General features: G+C 36.3%; 1 pseudogene; it reads right to left on the bottom strand.

Annotated features, from left to right (window-relative positions):
- Positions 1–13,464: 13,464 nt before the first annotated feature.
- On the bottom strand, positions 13,465–13,962 carry LOC140509197 (small ribosomal subunit protein eS10-like; annotated as a pseudogene).
- Positions 13,963–19,864: the final 5,902 nt, after the last annotated feature.

Below are 19,864 nucleotides of genomic sequence, written 5' to 3'. Positions count from 1 at the left end.
ATTTTTTTTCCTTCCTAGCAACAGCTACCAGCTTTTTCAAAATTTGTTTTTGTGTACTTCTTCCAAATTTGAGAAGCTTATAACCCACTACAGAGGAATAAATAACAATCCCTTCAGCTGTAACATCCTTCTGAAGGTTTTATTTGTTTTCTGAGGATTGAGTTTTTTTCAACAGAAATTTGTTAATTTTGGAGTTGTTTTTAATATTTGACCATAGTTTCCTTTTTTTTTTTTACTTTAGTGGAATTGATCCTATTTCATTGTGGGCTTGAATGGTCCTTGAAACACTTGACTTCCTCATACCAACAGATGCTCCAGTGTCTCTATCAGTAACTGAAATATGCTTTTTAAATATTTCAGCTTTTTCATGTTTCCTTGGAGTAATATCCACTCTTAAAAAAACCACAAGATTAAAAATATGTAGCAGCAGCTTTCATTGTAGCAAAGAATGATAAGCAAATCAGCTAGGGAACAGTTGAAAAAATTGTTACATATGAATGCAATGGACTTTTGTTGTTACCATAAGAGATTGTGAATATGATAGATTTAGAGAAATATGGAAACATGTAAACTGACACTGAATGAAATGATGGGGAAGAAGGAGAACATAATAGATGATTACATTAATAATATGAAGGAGAAAAAAAAAGTTCTAAAAGGGCTCAGAATTTTAACCAAAACAGTAAATGACTGTCACCTCATGGCAGAGAGGTGATGAACCAGACATATAGAAACATGCATGAATTCTCAGACATAACCAACATGGATCTGTTTTGTTTGACTACACATATTTCTTTCAAGGGATGTTGTAGGAGCAGGTAAGCAGGTAAGTAGTGATAAGCTTGCAAAAAAAGAGAACATTAATCAAATATTTCTTAAAATGCATGGAGCAAATTTTTGTAACTACTTTGCTGAACTTTATATTTCTTCATTATTCTCCTGGTTGTACTCCTAATTCGCTGGACTTTCTCTACCATGGCCCCCATGCTGATTTCATCTCTTGTCTCCTATCTCCTTTCAGGTTCCTTTTTACTGAGATCTTCCCCCTCCCCCCCATTAGAATATAAGCTCCTTGAAGTCAAGGATTGTTTTACTTTCTGCTTGTATTTGTATTTCCAGGATTTAGCACAGTGCCTGGCACATAGTAAATGTGCAATGAATGCTTGGGGTGTGTGTGTGTGTGTGTGTGTGTGTGTGTGTGTGTGTGTGTGTGTGTGTGTGTGTGTGTGTAAATCAGTGGCTAAAAGACCATTTGCATAAGACTCTTTGAACTGGTGGACATTGATTATTCAGTATTATAATTTCCTGTGTAATCTTCTTTCCTGTTTTTAGTATCTTGAAATATTTGTTTAATGATAATTGTTAAAGCTCAAATAAAAATGAAAGAAAAAAATAAGAGTGTGAATGTGTGTGTTTGTGGATATACAATTCAAGATAGAAAAAGAGCTTTCCAGAGACCTGTCTTAGTTGTGTCAAGTCTCTTATTAAAGCAGAATCACCTCTTCTCAGGATGGACAGCTGCTTTGGAATTCTTGGCTGAGACCTTGGCCCCCTCTAAACTTAATTAGCATGCTGATGACCTGTACTTGGGTCCATCTGTCAGGTGGCCTGGTTCCCACTCACAAGACCTTAGGACCTTTCCCTTCAGACATAGATGCTAGGCAACAGCAGGTTCAAATGAACACAGTGTGGGGAGCCATACAAAGAGCATTTTTTTTTTTCAGAAAGTTCCTCTGTGGAAGGAGTTCTATGTGCCTCCCCTCCACTTTCTTTTCTGTCAGACTGCATCAGTGTGGTTCATTAACTCAAACAACTTTCTCTAGTCCAATCTCCCCACCACCCACCACCTACCCTCTCCACTCAGCAAATTGCTACTTGTTCACGGAGAATATCTCCCCAACTTATACCTTTCCAACTCTCATTCCTAGCCTCTGAAAAAGCTAATGAGCACAGTTCCTTGAATTCTAACATGAAGACATTTGTTACTGAGCTAATGCAAAATGCATTGCATGTCTCCAGTCCTGGAGTGCTGAGGAGGTTTCACTAGGAGGAAAGAAAGCAGTACTCTCTTCAGGATGTGTGCCACAATTATTTAAAGGTTTGCTTTATATGAAAATGTAAGAATGTGAGAAAAATCACCTTTTACTGAGAGAAATGCTGGGGTATAATTGTTGACCTGAAGGTCATAAAAAAAAAAAAATCTTCTAAGTCTAAGGGATTTTGTTTTTAGGTCATTTGAATTGCACACACTCACTTTGATTATTTGCCAGGGGCAAAATATACATGACTAACCACCATGTAGGATTTACTTTGTCTTCTCTCAGGAAAAAAAAGAAAAATGTCTCAGAGCCCAAGAGCTGAGATCACGATAGATATGTGAATCATTCCATGAGTTCTATTTGGTGGTGGACTGAAATAAACCTATACAAAAATATTCAAAGCTACAAACCCTTCTAGTATAAGGTATTATTAGGTACAGTTCCTCATAGGATAATTTTAGAGAGGGTGATCTATATTTAGAGAGATACCATATCACTTTTCATGAAGATTCAGAGGGTGAAACTGTCCAGGGGATGGACTCTCAAAGCCAAATTAAAATGTAGGTCAGATAGTTAGCATGGTGTCTGCATTTTATCTGCAGCTCAGTGACTTTGGGATGAACGGAAGAGATAGTTTACTTTTCTGCCTTCAGAGAACTTACTGTCTTGTGAGAAATCTACAGCATAAATGTATGAACAGACTAAAGAATATTTTTGAGACTTCTGGTTAAGGGTGTTATGTGGAGTCACAGGGAAGCTGAGACCTCCCATTTTTACCCTGCATTTATCATCTAAAATGGACATCAAATTGACCAACGACCAAGAAATCCAAAGAGAAATGCTAGTAAATTCATTCATGAAGCCCAGGGCCATTCTAAAAGACAACTAAGAGTTGTAGACACTGGAAGAGGAAGCGTTTCAGAGAAGGCAGTATAACCACAAGAAAACAGGCCAAAAGCCTGTATTAACATCCCAGTGGGAAAGATCCAAGGGGAATAGAAACCTTTGACATCACTCCAAATAGAGATTTCCAACATAGGATTCACCAATATATAGGATTCACTCTGGCTCCCCAACTCCTGTGTTCTATGGATGGATGCCAGGGATCAGAAAGGAGTTTAAGTACCAAAGGGTCATCAAAGAAGAGAAGAGAAAATGTTGGAATGCTATATCCCAAAAGGAAAAAGGCTTACAACTGAAAATAACTGACCCTGTAAGACTGAGTATATAATCCTACTGGGAAAAAAATAAGAACATTCAAGCATTCCTCATGAAAAGACTTGAGTAGAAATTTTGAAATGAAAACAGAGAAGTCAAGAGAAACCTAGCAAGGTAAATATATTTGAACATTTGAAGGAGATAAGTGATACTGAAGTACTTCAATTATAATAGGACAAAAAAGACAAATATCCTTTCAGAATCCTAATAACTTCAAGGTACTATATTGAATATATTACTGTTAATTTTATCTATAGCAGAAAGAATAGGTACAGAAATAAGCATTGGCAATGAGAGAGCAAAATTATCTCTACTTGAGGACAGCATTACATTTGCCTAGAAGGGAATCAACCAAAAAAATCAAGTCTATTAATTGCTTTAGCAAAACAGCAGAATACAAAACATAGCTAGGAAAAAAATGCAACCTTTTAGCATAGTACTAATAATAAACAAAGAAAAGAAACAAATAAAAATGCCATTTAAGATAAAAAATTTCTAAGTCAACCACATACCTAATTTAATATCTTGAAGTTGATCTACCAAGAAATATAAGGAAATTTTCGTAGAAACAAAGGAAAACTTAAGTACATGAAAAAGATATTTAATGTTCATAACTAGTCCACAATAAAATTAAGCTCCCATACAATTTAGTCTACAGATAATATTCTACCAAGTGAATGATCAATTATACAAAATAATAAGAAATTCATTAGGAAGGAGAAAAGATAATGAATATGTAAATATAAGGAAATAATGAAAAATAGGAATAAAGAGGATTAGGGATTACCAATCTTAAATTATATTATAAGATAGCAACTATCAATACCATCAGATATGGTTAAAAATTAAAAAAAAGGAACACTGTGAAATAGATTAGGCAAGAACCACTTATAAAAGCATACATTATTCACTATAACAAATAATGCAAAATACGAGGGAAATAATTTTTTATTCAACAAGAATTAATGAAAAAATGAGAGGGAGCAGAGCCAAGATGGCAGAGTAGAAGGACAGAGCTACTGTAGTTCCCCTCCCATAACCCATAAAATATCTGTAAAAAATGACTCTAAACAAATTCTAGAGCATCAGAAGCCACAAAATGGCAGAGTGAAAGAGATTTCCAGCCCAAGACAGTCTGGAAGGCCAACAGGAAAAGTCTATGGCACAGGGCTTGGAGTAGAGCACAGCTCAGCATAGGCCATGCAGCATGGACAGAACTGGAGCAGGCTTCAGGGCATGGAATCACAGATAGCAGCAGCAGTTCCTAGATTTCTCAGTCCGCAAATGCCAAGAACAGCTTTAAAGGTCAGTAAGAGTGTGGAGCACAGTCTGGCCACAGGGTGGCAACAGCATCTATTTTTGGAGCCCTCTGCCTAAACACCCTGAGAGAATCAAGCAGCTGATCTAGGTGTCAGTCCTGAGTGGTGGTCCTGGGGTAAGGAGGAGCACTGGCATGGTGGAGCTGGTGGCAGTTGAGGAGAGGGAATCCTACTTGCAGTTCCAGGGCAGAAAAGAGTACTTGTGGTTGCTCATAGACCAGAGCCCAGGCCAGGAGAGGAGTTCCCTTGATTGTGCTACCTTGGAGGAACTGAGAACTTACAGGTCCCTAGAGATATCTCAGAGAACAGCTGCACAAAACCTCTGAAGTCTAGGGTAGTATACCCTCCCCTTGACAAAGGAATCAAAAGTCAAGTAACTAACTGGGAAAATGCTCCACAAAGGGAAAAATAATTCTATAGAAGGTTACTTTCTGGGTGAAAAGGTATTTTCTTCCATCCTTTCAGATGAGGAAGAACAAAGCATACCATCAGAGGAAGATATCAAAGTCAAAGCTTCTGTATCAGAAGCCTCCAAAAATATGCAATAGTTTCAGGCCATGGAAGAGCTTAAAAAGGATTTTGAAAATCACATAAAAGAGGTGGAGGAAAAATTGGGAAGAGAAAAAACTGGGAAGAGAAATGAGAGTGATGCAAGAAAATCATGCCAACAGCACGAGTCAACAGCTTGCTAAAGGAGACTCAAAGAAATGCTGAAGAAAGTAACACCTTTAAAAGTAGACTAATCCAAATGGAAAAGAGGTCCAAAAAACCAATGAGGAGAAGATGCTTTAAAAAGCAGAATTGTCCAAATGGAAAAGGAGGTTCAAAAGCTCACTGAAGAAAATAGTTCTTCAGAAATTAGAATGGAGCAGATGGAAGCCAATAATCTAATGAGAAACCAAGAAATTAGAAAACAAAACCAAAAGAATGAAAAAATAGAAGACAGTGTGAAATGTCACATTGGAAAAACAACTGATCTCTTAAAAACAGATCCCAGAGAAATAATTTAAAAGTTATTGGTGTACCTAAAAACTGTGATCAAAAAAGAGCCTACCTATCATCTTCCAAGAAATTGTCAAGGAAAACTGCCTTGATATTCAAGAATGAGAGAGTAAAATAGAAATGGAAAGAATTCACCAGTTGCCTCCTGAAAGAGATCCCAAAAAGAAAACTCCTAGGAATATTGTAGCTGAATTCCAGAGTTCCCAGGTCAAGGAGAAAAGATTACAAGCAGCCAGAAAGAAACAATTCAGGTAATGTGGAAATACAATCAGGATAACATAGGATTTAGCAGCTTCTACACCAGGGGACTGAAGGGCTTGGAATATGATATTTCAGAGGGCAAAAGAGATAGAATTAAAACCAAGAATCACCTACCCAGGGAAACTAAGTATAACAAGTCTGGGAAAAAAATGGAATTTCAATGAAATAGAGGACTTCTAAGCATTCTTGTTGAAAAGACTAGAGCTGAATAGAAAATTTGACTTTCAAATGCAAGAATCAAGAGAAACATGAAAAAATAAACAGGAAAGAGAAACCTTAAGGAACTCCTTAAAGTTGAACTGTTTACATTCCTACATAGAAAGATGATATTTGTAACTCATGAGACCTTTTTAAGTATCAGGGGAGTTAGAAGGAATATGTGTGTTTGTGTGTATGTGTGTGTGTGTGTGTGTGTGTGTATGTAGGTTTGTATGGGTATGTATGTATGTGTATGTTATATATGTATAGGTATGTATATATACATATATACACATACACACACACACACACACACATATATATATAAACAGAGGGCACAGAGTGAGCTGAATATGAAGGAAGAATACCTAAAAAAAATAAAATTTACTGTTGAATGGAATGTACTAGGAGTAATAGAAAGGGTAGAAAGGGAGAGGCTGAATGTAGGAAATCATCTCACATAAAAGGGGGAAGAAAGAACTTTTACAATGGAGGGGAAGAAGGGGGAGATAAAAGGAAATAATTGAGCCTTATTCTCATAAGATTTGGCTTAAAGAGGAATAACATACACTCAACTGGATATGGAAATCTATTTTATCCTGCAAGAAGGCAAGGGAGAAAGGGACCGGAGAATGAAGATAATCAAAGGGAAAACAAATTGGGGAAAGGGATAATCAGAAGCAAACAATATTGTGGGAGGCCAGGTCAAGGGAAAGAATGGAACAAATGAAGGGCAGAATAGGACAGAGGGAAATGTGGTTAGTCTTTTACAACATAAGTATTATGGGAGTGCTTTGCATTGTTACACATGTGTGACCTACATTAAATTGCTTGTTTTCTCAATGAGGGTAAGTAGGAAGGGAGGGAGAGGATATGGAGCTCAAAGTTTTTTAATAATGAATGTTAAAAATCGTTTTAGCATGCAACTGGAAATTAAGATATACAGGCAATGGAGTATAGAAATCTATTTTGCCTATAGGAAAATAGAGGGGAAGGGGAAAGGTGAGTAGTAGAAGAGAGAACAGACAAGAGGAAGAGATGTATGGGGTGCATGCTGTCCTGGGGTGGGGTGTGGGGATAGATGGAGAGAAAATTTTGAATTCAGATTCTTGTGGAAGTACATGTTGGGAACTGAAGCATAAATCCATTATATATTTTAAAAATTACTTATCAGATGTATGAATATGCAAAAAGTTCATGACCAAACAAAGAATACAGAGGTAAAGGGGATAAGTTTGATTTCATAAAATTAAAAAGATTTTCCACAAAAAAATCTAATAAATTTAAAATTAAGATGGAAAAAGAAGAAAATATAAGAGAAATCTGGCTGAAAATCATTTTAGGTTATCATTTTATTGTACTGAAAAGAACTCTATGTTGTAGATAAATTTTAATCTTATTATACAAAGTTTCACTTATTTTGTTTTTTAATTTTAGATTTAGTTTTTAATTTAAAAAATTGATGATTGTTGTATTTTGTCAAAATCTTTATCAGAATTTATTTATATAATCATATGATTTTTTGTTATTTTAATATATTTATCGCTTTCCTAATATTTATCCAACCCAACCCTGAATTCCAAGTTAAATTCAAGCTAGTCTAGTTTCAATTCTTACTAGTGTTTTGCTAGTAATCATATTGATTTTTTTATCATTAGTAATTAAAGATATTGGTTTATAGTGCTTTCTTTGCTTCACTTTTTCTCAGTTCATGTATTAGTACCACAATTATTTCAGAGAAGGAGTCTATAGAATACTTCTTATCATATTTTTGCTAATTCTTTATATTTGTAGGTAGTTCCCTGAATTTCTGATTGAATTCATTTGTAAATCTAACTGGATTGAGTTTTTTCTTTCCTTGAGAGTTTGTTTATAACTTGATGAACTTTTGTTTCTCATGAGGTTGATTAATTTGTCTATTATTGTTTTAATCTAGATATCTTGTGTTTTTGTTTCCTTGTTTATCTATTCTGTTGATAACTATTGGGCCAAAGTTTCTAATAATGGATTTCTTCTTTATGTGTTGTGATTTCTCATTTTTGATTTTGGTAATTTGGATGTGTCTTTTTTTTCTCAACCAAGTAAGTTAATGGTTTGCATATTTTTTTAAATCAAAATTCAATCTGATTTGTTTCCAATTTTGTTAGTTTTTATCTTTTTTCCCCCAGAATTTTTATTGTGTTTAATTTGGGGCTTGACTCGTTATTTTTCTAGTTATTTTAATTTCACAAACAATTTACTGATTCATTGCTATTCACTGGTCTTTTCTTAATAAAAGTATTAAAAGATATAATTTTTCCCTAATGACTGGTTTGACTGCATCTCCAATACTGGATGAGAAATTATCTGTTGTTCCTATGATTTGCTCAAGAATTCTCCAGGATTAAATTAGTCTACATTTAAACATGAACATTTTGTTCCTAAGGTCTTTTATTTTCTGTAATTTTGGTAATTTTGATCAGCAAAAGCTCTATTTAATATCTCTACCTTTCAGCATTTGTTTGTAAGATTTTTTGTGCCGTAACACATAGATAATTTTAGTAAATGTATATAGTCCTTTCTACTCCCATTCAGTAATCATTGCCAATCCATCATATATAATTTATCTAAAATTTTACTAAGATCTTTTATTTCTTTCTTCTTTATGTTTTTGTCCAGGTCTGAAATGGCACATTGAGGTATTCAGCTTTTATAGTTTTGATGTCTATTTGTCCCTATAATTCAATTAACTTTTCCTTTAATTGCTTAGATGCTATGCCATTTGACAAAATGTGTATGTTTAATTTGTTACCATTTCATTGCCTGTGGTGCCTTTAAGTGTAATGTAGCTTCCTTGTTTACCACTTTAGCCATTTATATTTTTTGGTTGCCTTGTCTGAGATCATGACTTCTACTTCTGCTTTTTTTAGTTAATCTAATCTAAAAAAAATAACAAAGTCTACTCCAACACCTCATTTTAATTCCATGGGAATTGTTATGTTTTAACATTGCCTTTTAAGCATAAATAAGTTATACTTTGTCCAACATTTTCCTGTATTTATTGATATAGTCATGTGATTTTTATCATTTTTTAAATTAATATTGTCAACTGTTCTTACAGTTTTCTTAATGTTAAAACAATCTCACATTCCTGGTATAAATTCTATATAAGCGTAGCAACTGATGTTTTGAATAAGTTTATATAGTGTGTAGCCTCTTTGCCAATCTTGTATTCAACTAATTACATTTTTTTTGGCAAAAATAAGAAAAAGAGGCATCTGATAGAACTCCATCTACAAAACAAATAAGTCCTGACACCTAAACGGAGAAAAATATAAAGCAACGAAAAAATTCTACAGACCAATATCTCAAATAAACGTTGGTGGAATTGGGGGAATTGACCATTGCTATGTAATCTTGGAGGTGAAGAAGGTCATATTTTTGTTGACTGCCCAAGATTAAATCATGATAAAAGTGAATCTGTATCAGCTTTAATATCATTAGACAAAAGACAAATAAAACAATTGAATCAGTAACTTCAGCTCAAAGAAATGTGAGGCATTTAAGGGGGAAAACAAAACAAAACTAGAGAAGTATAGTGAAGGAATAAAAGTTGACTTTTTGTTTGTGGGTTACTTACATATTTTTTTCTGTTACTAGAGATAGTGTTGGGATGCTTTGGTAGTTGTCCTTGGACCCCAATTCTAAAATCACATTTCTCCCTATCCTCAAAACACTATCCCAGGCGGTTTCTCCCTAGCTCGAGAACAGCCTGCCCCAGCAAAAACCTTTATCTCCTTTCCTGATACAGTAGCCAGCTGGATCTATAACATTTATTAGTTTGAACCAGCTGTGCACTGGCTGAATTGGCTGTGTACCGGGTTGTACCGACATTTACTACTCACTGACTAATTGTATGTTTCCTAGACTTAGACATATGTATACTCCTGGACATTTATCTTGTCTAACAAGACATTGATGACAGCAGCCTGGTATTACCTAGTCAGTCCTGACTGTTAGTTGACTTAGCGACAGTTCAGGCCTAAAACCACACCCCCTTAGGCTATTTCCTAGTGAACTCTGAGTAAAATACCTGTGCAGTAGATAGCAAAAGTGCATGTTCTTTTAAGAACTAACCACTCCTTAGTCACTCCCTAATCCCACCCCAAATCATCTAGTAATTACACTGGGCACATTTTATACTATAGAATATACTCTATAAACTTTACCTGTACCGCATTCCAATTGAAGTTTCCCTGAGAACTCTTGCACACTGAAAAGCATAATAAATCTTTACCACCTTGACCTCAAGAATACTTGACTCCGTAAATTCTTTTCCTGACGGCCCACACAGGGAATTCCAGTCTTGGGGTTCCTCTGTGGTTCCTCTATCTTTCCTGACCCTCATCAGTATCACATACATGAAATCTGTGCTTGTGCCCCAGAGGCCAAGAGAGGGAGAACTGAAAAAGACAGTAAGGATAGTTCTCAACAAATCATGTTATTGTGCTAAGTGCTCGAGATATAAAGACAACAAGAACAACAACAAAATGTCTGCTCTTAAGGAGCGCATGATCTAATGGGGAAGGCAACATGTAAATAACTACGTACAAATACACCCATACACTTAATATGTATGTATCTATATGTCTGTCTGTCTGTCTATATTAAGGGATCCTGAGAAAGGCAGGATTTCAGTTAAAAGCAGCAACGAGATGGAGATATGGAGGGAAAGAATTTGAGGCATGAGAGACAAACCATACAGAGAGTCAGGAAATCATCTTTTTGGAAGCAAGAGGTTATAGGGAACCATGAGAGTTTTTATTGAAAAGTGTTGGGTGTGTGTGTAATATGGTCACACCTGTGCTTTAGGTAGATCGGTTTGATATCTCAGTGGAGGATGGTTTGTCTTTTCATTTGTCGGTAGCTTGGAAAAATGATAAACTGCGCAGAAGACAAGGGGAACCATTGACAAGTACAGATGTGGTCAGGGAAGTAGATAGCAGGGAAGGAACATTACTTTAATCATTGTTTTTGGGGTCTTGGTTTTTGTTCAGACTGTGATGATTTGTGAGTAACCTTTAAGTCATATAAACTTCAAAAAGCATTTATACGTCATGAATCTTCATATTGCTTAATTGCTAGAAGAAGAAGCAATGTTCATATGAGGGTAAAGTAAGCACACTAGCATATGAGTCAAATTCTATCCCCATCCCATTTTGTCTTCTACCACAGGGGTAGTGGGAAGATGATTCACATGACTCTAAAACACTCCATCTGTGACTTTAGTGTTTGTTTCCCTAGTTCTAGATTCCAGGAAAGTCAGAGAGAAAAAGAATTGTCAGTGACCTTATTTCTGACCATAGTCTCTTTTCATCTGAAGAGAGATCAGGGAAATTTTCTCTTGCCCCTCAAGGAGATCATTTTCCTTAAAGCTAGGCTCACTGGACTTTTCAAGATGTAACAGAGGTCTGAGGTCTTCAGGATGTCTGTTGCTTTTTCCAATATCAATTTTAAACTTGTTAATTAATAATAAAGATATAAAGGTGGAAAGCAAGTAAGGGATAACAAAATGGTTGATAGAATTGAGAGCCAAAAATAATTCTACCGACTAGAATGTTGTGCCAAAATTGAAAGATTAAATTTTGTCTGAAATACATTTTTATTCCATGCCTTTTTTTATATCACCTACATTTCCTAATGTATTCCTTCCCTTTTCTCTTCCCCCTCTCAGAGAGAAATCCCTTATGGCAAAGATTTTTAAAAAGAAAAAAATATAGCACAACTACTCGACATATTGAAAAAAAATCCGACAATATGTACTGTGTTCCACATTCATAATCTGTAACCTTACATATCTCTTCTTTGGGATCACCTTTGGTAAATATGTTTCAGAGCACTCAGTTTCAATTGTTTTTTCTTTTTACTTGAATTGTCTTCACTATGGTGTGTACTGTTTCCCTTATTCTGTTTACTTCTCTTTGCATCCTTTCATACAAATCCTCCATGTTTCTTTGTATTCAATGGATTTATCATTTTACAGCCCCATAATCTTCCATTCTACTATATTATATTCATTAACCACAATGAATTTCCCATCAATGTAGCTGTTCAAGTAAAGATGAGATAATCTCTTTCTAAAGCTGCAGCAGGGAGAATTTATATGTAGCTCAACTCAGGTTGTGCTGAGTTCAGATTTACTTCCCTTCTCCATAGGCTGAAGAGAGAGGTAGATGGACCCTACTAAGTCATGCCTGCTTTAGGAATTATCCTGAAGCTACTTCTGTCTACAGTGGTGTGTGTGTGTGTGCATGTGTGTGCGTGTGTGTGCGTGTGTGTGCGTGTATATGTGTTTTCCAGTGCAGGAAATGCAGGTGTCATTCAGTAACTGTAATTAAACATCCTTCAAAGAAATGAGAAGAATATGGCTAACCTAATATGCCTAGGCTTAAAAATATTCAAGCGGACTCAAGCATCGAGTATGACAGATTGTGCATGCATTTTCGGCTTAAGATGACACTTTGTTGAATACCTGGTTTCTTTGAATTCTAACCAGTCCTCAGACTGTTCCGACTGCCTGACCCTTAGGGCTCATAAATGCTTTATTGCTGAACTATTCTTCTGGTCTCAGGACATGACTCCTGCCTCAGGCCTTTATTTGATTTATATTTCATGATCACTACTCTAGTTACAGATCTTCTTTATCTCTCTGAACTGCCTTTTACCTCTTACCCCTTCATGAACTTTTCTGGTCTAGCTAAACTGGTTTCTTTGTTGTTCTTCGCATATTGTATCCTTTTCCCCCTCTTGGTGCCTTTGCACAAGCTTCCTTCATGCCTAGAATGTATTCCCTCATCCTCTCCACCTTTTTACAATCTCCAGCTTCCTTCAAAACTCAAATACTGCTTCTGATATGAAGCCTTACCTGACTGCCTCCTTCTCCTTGGACAATGCCTAACCTAACTCTCTAAATCATCTTTTATTTATTTTACCTCTATGGGAGTTCCCTGTATCAATGAAACCATAAGTCCAGACACTGTTTTATCATCATATTTTGTTTATAATTAGTTGTGTACATCTTGTTTCCTTTGATAGGACCTCCTGGAGGTTAGGCATATTTCCTTTCTGGTCCATTTATCTCTCTTCTTTGGCTACTTACACATTTTGGAAGCTTGATCTCTACCTTTAACTCCCTTGGCTCTTAGAAGTGAGCTTTATGTCTTAGCTTGCTGAGCCCTAGGTCTCCTTGTAATTTCCTGCATGATTTTCACTTCCCTTCTGTTCTATTCATTTCTCTTAATGTGTTGTCTTCCTAGGACATAAATTCCTTGAGAGCAGTTACAGTTTTGCTTTTCTAAATTTATATGCCTAGTACTTTTTAGTTTAGTTTAGGTTTTTTGTTCTCCTCCCCCAAATTTTATTCAATATGAAACATATCTCTACAGTTTTTATTGGAGAGGTTGACCATGTCCATGACCAAATCCACCTCTAAACTGGAATTCTGTTGCTGACTCAGCCCCAGTATCAGCCTTCTTGCCAGCACCAAGGGGAAGCAGCACTTCATCTGCACGTGTCTCTGTCAGCTTCACCCCAGTAAGCTGGGCAGGTCATTCACATTCCAGGCCTTTAGGTCTTGATGGCCTTCCTCTCTCAGGACAACTTCTGTGGAGTGTGGCAGGCACAATCTCAGGGGACAGATGAAGGCAGTCCTGGAGGTACTGAATGTCCTCATTGATGAGGTCCCAGTAGGGATGCCTCCAGGTGAACTGCTCCTTAACATAGCCATTAGACTTTAAAGACTGCATGGCCTTCATGACATGGAGATTTGGCACATTCTTGTGTGCCAGCTCAGGGTGCTTTGGCTTGTGGACATCCTCATTGACTACCATTCCTCTCTCCTTAAAAAGTTCATAGATGGTTATTTAGTTCTTATTGGGCATCAACATTCGGCTGCTGTGATGGGTGCTGTGATGGAGTCCGGGATAGAAAGGTGTATGCATAGTTCTTACACAATGCCTGGCACATAGTAAATGACAGCTGTTGTTGTTCAGTGGTTCGATTATGTCTGACTCTTCAGAACCCCATGCACTATAACATGCCAGGCCCTTCTAGCCTCCATTATCTCCCAAAGTCCATCCAATGAAACTATCTCTCCCTCTCATCCTCTGTTGCCCCCTTCTTTTGCCTTCAATCTTTCCCAAAATCAAAGCCTTTTCCAAAAACTCCTGTCTTTGCATTATGTGGCTAAAGTATTTAAGCTTCAGCTTTAGTATCTGACCTTCCATGGAGCAGTCTAAATTAATTTCTTTAAGTATTGACTGATTTGATCTCCTTGCAATTCCAGCGACTCTCAAACGTCTTCTTTAGCACCACAATGTGAAAGCATTGATTCTGCGACTCTCAACTTTCATTATAATCCAACTCTCACAGCCACATATTACTACTAGATAGTAGTAGCTTTGATAAAATAGATAGATAAAATACCTTTGATTATACAGACCTTTGTTGGCAATGTGATATTTCTGCTTTTTAGTCTGCTGTCCAGAATTGACATAGTTTTCCTTCCAAGGAATAAGTGTCTTTTCATTTCATGGTTGCAAGTTAAATCTACAGTCATCTTTGAGCCCAAGAATATAAAATTAGACACTGCTTCCATTTCTTCTCCCTCTGTTTGGCAGTAAGTGATGAGGCCAGTTGCTGAGATCTTAGTTTTTTTGATAATTAGCTTCAAACCAGCTTTTATACTCTTTTCTCATCTACAGCAGCACCTATCAGAGCCACCAAGAGTTGATGCCCAAGAAGAACTGAATAGCCATCTATGAACTCTTTTTAAGGAGAGAGTAATGGTAGCCAAGAAGGATGTCCACATGCCAAAGCACCCTGAGATGGCAGACAAGAATGTGCCCAAACTCCATGTTATGAAGGCCATGCAGTCTCCAGTCTCATGACTATGTTAAGTAGCAGTTCACCTGGAGGCATTTCTACTGATACCTCACCAATGAGGATATTCAGTACCTCCACCTGCTCCCTAAGATTGTGCCTGCCACACTCCACAGAAGTTGTCCTGAGACAGGAAGGCCAAGACCTAAAGATGTGGAGTGTGAGTGACCTGCCCAGTTTATTGGGGTGAAGCTGGCAGAGACACATGCAGATGAAGTGCTGCTCCCCCTGTGCTGACAGGAAGGCTGAGGATGGGACTGGGACTGGGGCTAGGACTGGGTTCCCCATCCTTATTTTGGTCTAGCCCTTACTCTGCTTGCACTGAAAGAGAACCAGGGAGATGGGGAATAAGCAACTGGGTGGGGACGGTAACTAGTATAGGACCTTGAACAAAATTTAAGTGATTTGAAAATAGTATACCAATACTTCCTATTCAATATTTTCTGGGAATTATCTTCCTTTCAGTGCAAGTTTTTACCCATCCATGCCTTCTGTTCCTGTTCTCTCCCTATTTACAATTTTTCCATAGAGGATCTTGAGGATCAAGGAAGTAGAGACCTTCCTTGAGGACACAGAAAATTTTTTGGGTGCCAGAACTTCATTCAAGCTTTCCATGTATTATCCATGCCCGATTTTTGATACATGACTGACTCATCTCTTTTTCCTTTTCTGATCACAAGTTTCCTTGAAAAAATCATTTGTGGCACTTCTTAAAGACAAATTATTATTGATAATATGCTACATTCTACTCACATCTACTAAGCATCCCTCTGCTGCTACATGAGTTTTCTGTAATTTTGAGTCTTTGAAGGTTATAGTGATCCATAATTTATTGCCAAAGAGTATCAGTAGGTGAATACTGGACCTAAAAAGATGTTTTTGTCTTTTATTATGCCAGGGAGCTGTTAGAGTTGTAAGAGTCTCTGATTCACCCAAGAGCAAGCCAGGGGAGCCTTCTAAAGTTTATTATCTTCCTCTTTAGAATTCTCCCTGAAGAAGTTCTGGAGCTACATGTGTATATGTGTATTCTCTTTCAAAGCAGGGTGGAAGAAGAGCCCTCTTCTCCCAAACTCTTGCACCAACTCTGCCCTTGACCCAGGCATACAGTGCCAAGTTATTATCCTTTCAGCCAATGATGTGAGTCTTTTGCCCATGATTTAGACTTAAACTCTGAGTTACAAAGTGAAGTATTACTATTTAGGTATCTCTAAAATTCTTACAGAATTTATTGGATTGACTTCCTTTAGTTTTTTCAGGGGTTAATGATCCTTTTATTACAAGGATTTGATAGTAGGCAAAAGCAAACTATTTGATCTGAAGCATTTCTTAATTGGGGAAATTTCTTTTTTGCATCACAAAGATTAAACTTAACCACCATTCAATAGCAATCTCTGCTGAGGAAACTATCTTCCTATTTTTACTGAAATATCAAATGATCTTCTATAATCAACATACAATAAACACATTAAAATTTCATTAAATGAAAAGATGTGGTATGCTGTAGAAATTATTTGCAAAAGCCTACCTTTTCCTTTCTTATGTGTGTCCTTTCCTCCTCTTCATATATCATATTGAAATAAATCCAAGTTAGTTGTGTCTACTGCCAAGCAAGATTGTCTCAGATGCTTAAAGAGAACAAGGTAAAGAACAGTTGGGGATTCATTATTAGTTTCTAGATCATGCAGGGCTGGAAAACCTGTGGTCCTGAGGCCACATGTGGTCCTCTAGGTCCTCAAGTGCAGCCCTTTGACTGAATCCAAATTTCACAGAACAAATTCCATTAGTAAAAGGATTTGTTCTGTAAAACTTGGACTCAGTCTAAAGGCCACACCCAAGGACCTAGAAGGTCATATGTAGTCTTGAGGTCACAGATCACTTGGGGAAGGATGCTTTAATATCAGAAGCAGGAAGGAAAGAATTGAGGTGAGGTTTCAGTTATGTTTGGTTTTTTTTTTTTTTTTGAAAATAGTTCTACTAGATATCCCCTTTCTCCATGTAACCAAATGCATGAGAGAAACTACAGGAGAGAGAAGTATCAATAGAAGCTTCATCTTCATCTGAATGTAATATATCTTCATAAGGGGAAGTCTCTCACCTTTACTCAACTGTCATAATTTGTAATTAACTGCATCAGGCCTCTAGAAACCTCATCATTGGGAAATTTATCCTGCAGAATTGAAATCAGCCTTGGTTCTCACACTTCATTGGTACTCTCAGCTCTCTATGGCCTGCTTACTGGAAGGCAGAACAAAGAAATCATCCTAAAACCTCCATTCAAAGAGAACTCCCATGTTAGCCATTTCTTCAGTTCTCAACTGGCTGCATTCTTTTTTACTGGACCTCATCATACCTCATCTGGATACTGCTGCACTTCCAGTCCCAGGTTTTCAGCTTCCTTTTGTTCATTGTCTTCCCCAGTTAGATTGTGGACCATCTTTTTCATATTTGTATCTTCAGCACTTACCAAAATGCTGGGCACATAGTAGACATTTTATAAGTGTTAATTGACTTACTGGTCTGGTACCCCACTTCTAGGAATATAGACTTTGTAAGATTTGTAGCCAAAAGTCAGGGAAAAGAGAACTTGGATTTAATCCTTCTTTCAGTTTGAGGAAGGAATGTTGACTTCTTTGTGGCCAATATAAAACATGGCCATTAAGGCCCATTCTTCCTTGTAAATGCCTGTAGCTATTTGGGATCTTTAGGTGATGGACAGTAGGAATTCAAATGGCTAATATCCAATGAAGAAACAGAGATAATTTTGTTAAAAAGAGTAAGAAAGATACTTAATGAAGATTTCAGCTGCAATGGAGAGGCAGGAGTGATAATACTTACTTAGAAGACTCCCACAAAATAGACAATGCAATAAAGTGTTAATTTTATGTCCTCTTAACCCTTGCTACAGCTTCCTCTCCTTGTGAGAAAAAATAAAACATTAGCAAAATTAATACAACTATTTGTTGAGAGCAAATATTTATTCCATATCTGTAGTCTCCCACCTATTTACGGAAATGAGGATGTGTGCTTCATTATCACTTCCCAGAGCTTGCTTATTATAGTTGATCAGAATTTGAATGCTTAGCACTTATATTACTTTAATCATTTTGTATATTGTTCTCTTAGCTTTGTTTTCTTCACTGTGCATTAGATAATACAAGTAGGCCCATGATTTCTTGAATTCTTCATATTTGTTGCTTCTAACTGTGTAATAATATTCCGCTACTTTCATGTATCTCAAATTGTTAATCTGTTCCCGAATTGATGGACACCCATTTTGTTTCTAGTTTATGCGCTACAGCAATCAGTGCTTCTGTAAATAATTCATTTTATATAACTCCTTTCTTTCTGTCATTAACTTTCCTGAGGTAATTGCTTTGTAATGGGATCTCTAGGTCAAAGTGTATAAGCAGGTTAGTGACTCCAAGAATAATTCTAAGTATTTTTACTTAATTGTTGAATCAGTTTGCAACTCTACCAACAGTTTATTTTATCTTATTTTTTTTTGTTTGTCTTTGCACACCCCTCCAAATGAATTATTTTCATTAATCATCAGTTTTTTAATTTATCCTGGAATTGAAGTAAAGCCTCAGAGTTGTTTTAACTTGAAATTCTCTTATTAGTAAACTAATTTTTCTTTTCATGTGATTTTTTTATCACTTTCTTTTCTTTTGAAAACTGAGAACATTTAATCACTTATCTATTGGGGAATGCCTCTTACTTGTATTTGTACCAGTTGTCTCTATGTGAGACTCAGTGCAAATATTTGATGAAAAAATATTTTGCTAATAGACAGCTTCTCTTCTTTTCCCACCTGTATAGGTGTGATTCTTAATTGTGATATTGACAAATTAGATGTTTAAATTAAGCTTTCTTAAATTGTGACCACCAGAGTCTGCCAATATGACCTTTGTCAAAGTGGAAGTTCTTTACAAGTCCACATCTAGTGAAGTCCAAGCACATCAATTCAAATTGTACAGACAAGTACCACAGCTTACATATATTTTTAGTGCTATCCCCCTCACGGTACCTACCTAGCAAAGTACCTTGTTAGCTGTAGGTGTTCAGAAAATACTCATTGACTGCAGATTTCTTGCTGATTCCTTTATATTACTCCCAGGGAGTACAGCTATTTACATTTTTAATGTGTTGTTTTTGGCATATCACCTTGGTTTGAATGGTATGAAATGAGTTGTTTTTCTAGTAATATCAGGGATAGATTTTCATTGGTACTCCTTTGCCTTTAACTTGTGACCAATGGTACACAATTTTTATGAATGTCACCTAGAGTTTGCAGATATCTGAATGGGTTTATTCTGTATGGTTTTAGTGGATTGTACCTTATTGTAATGACTCCATTGTATTTTCTTGTACAAAATGAATTAGCTTAGTAGGGATTTGATGCATAGTGGCATCCTGTCATGAGTTCTAAACAATAAATGAGTTGTAGAAAGTATTAGAAATCATTCAATCCAATTTCCTACCTTTTGCAAGCATCTGTTATGTTATTCTTGGTTATACAGGCTCATATGGGAAATTTTCAGTAATAGGGAACTCATCTCACAAGTCAACTCATTTAATTTTATGACAACTCTAAAGTTCTTTAATATAGAAAATCAACAAAACAACAACAACAAAAAATCAAGCCCTGATTTCTAGTGTTTGCTGATTTCAGCAATATAAATGCCTATACTAAAAATCTAACTGCTAGCTTGGAAAGCTTGTTTGAGTTGTGTCCAACATATCCTGTCTTTGCCCCATCTTGGCAGTATGGCCAATAATTTGAAAGAATACCCCTATCAGTATGAGGAATCTTGGTATTTATTTTGTGTTAATGTCTTTAGGTTTCAACAAAGGCATACTTTGAATGGGAAAAATAAAATATTTTATTGTTATTTCATAAACTCTGGT

Source organism: Notamacropus eugenii, chromosome 5, assembly GCF_028372415.1.
Source record: "Notamacropus eugenii isolate mMacEug1 chromosome 5, mMacEug1.pri_v2, whole genome shotgun sequence".
Taxonomy (NCBI): Eukaryota; Metazoa; Chordata; class Mammalia; order Diprotodontia; family Macropodidae; genus Notamacropus; species Notamacropus eugenii.
This window is presented reverse-complemented; position numbering and strand designations above follow the sequence as displayed.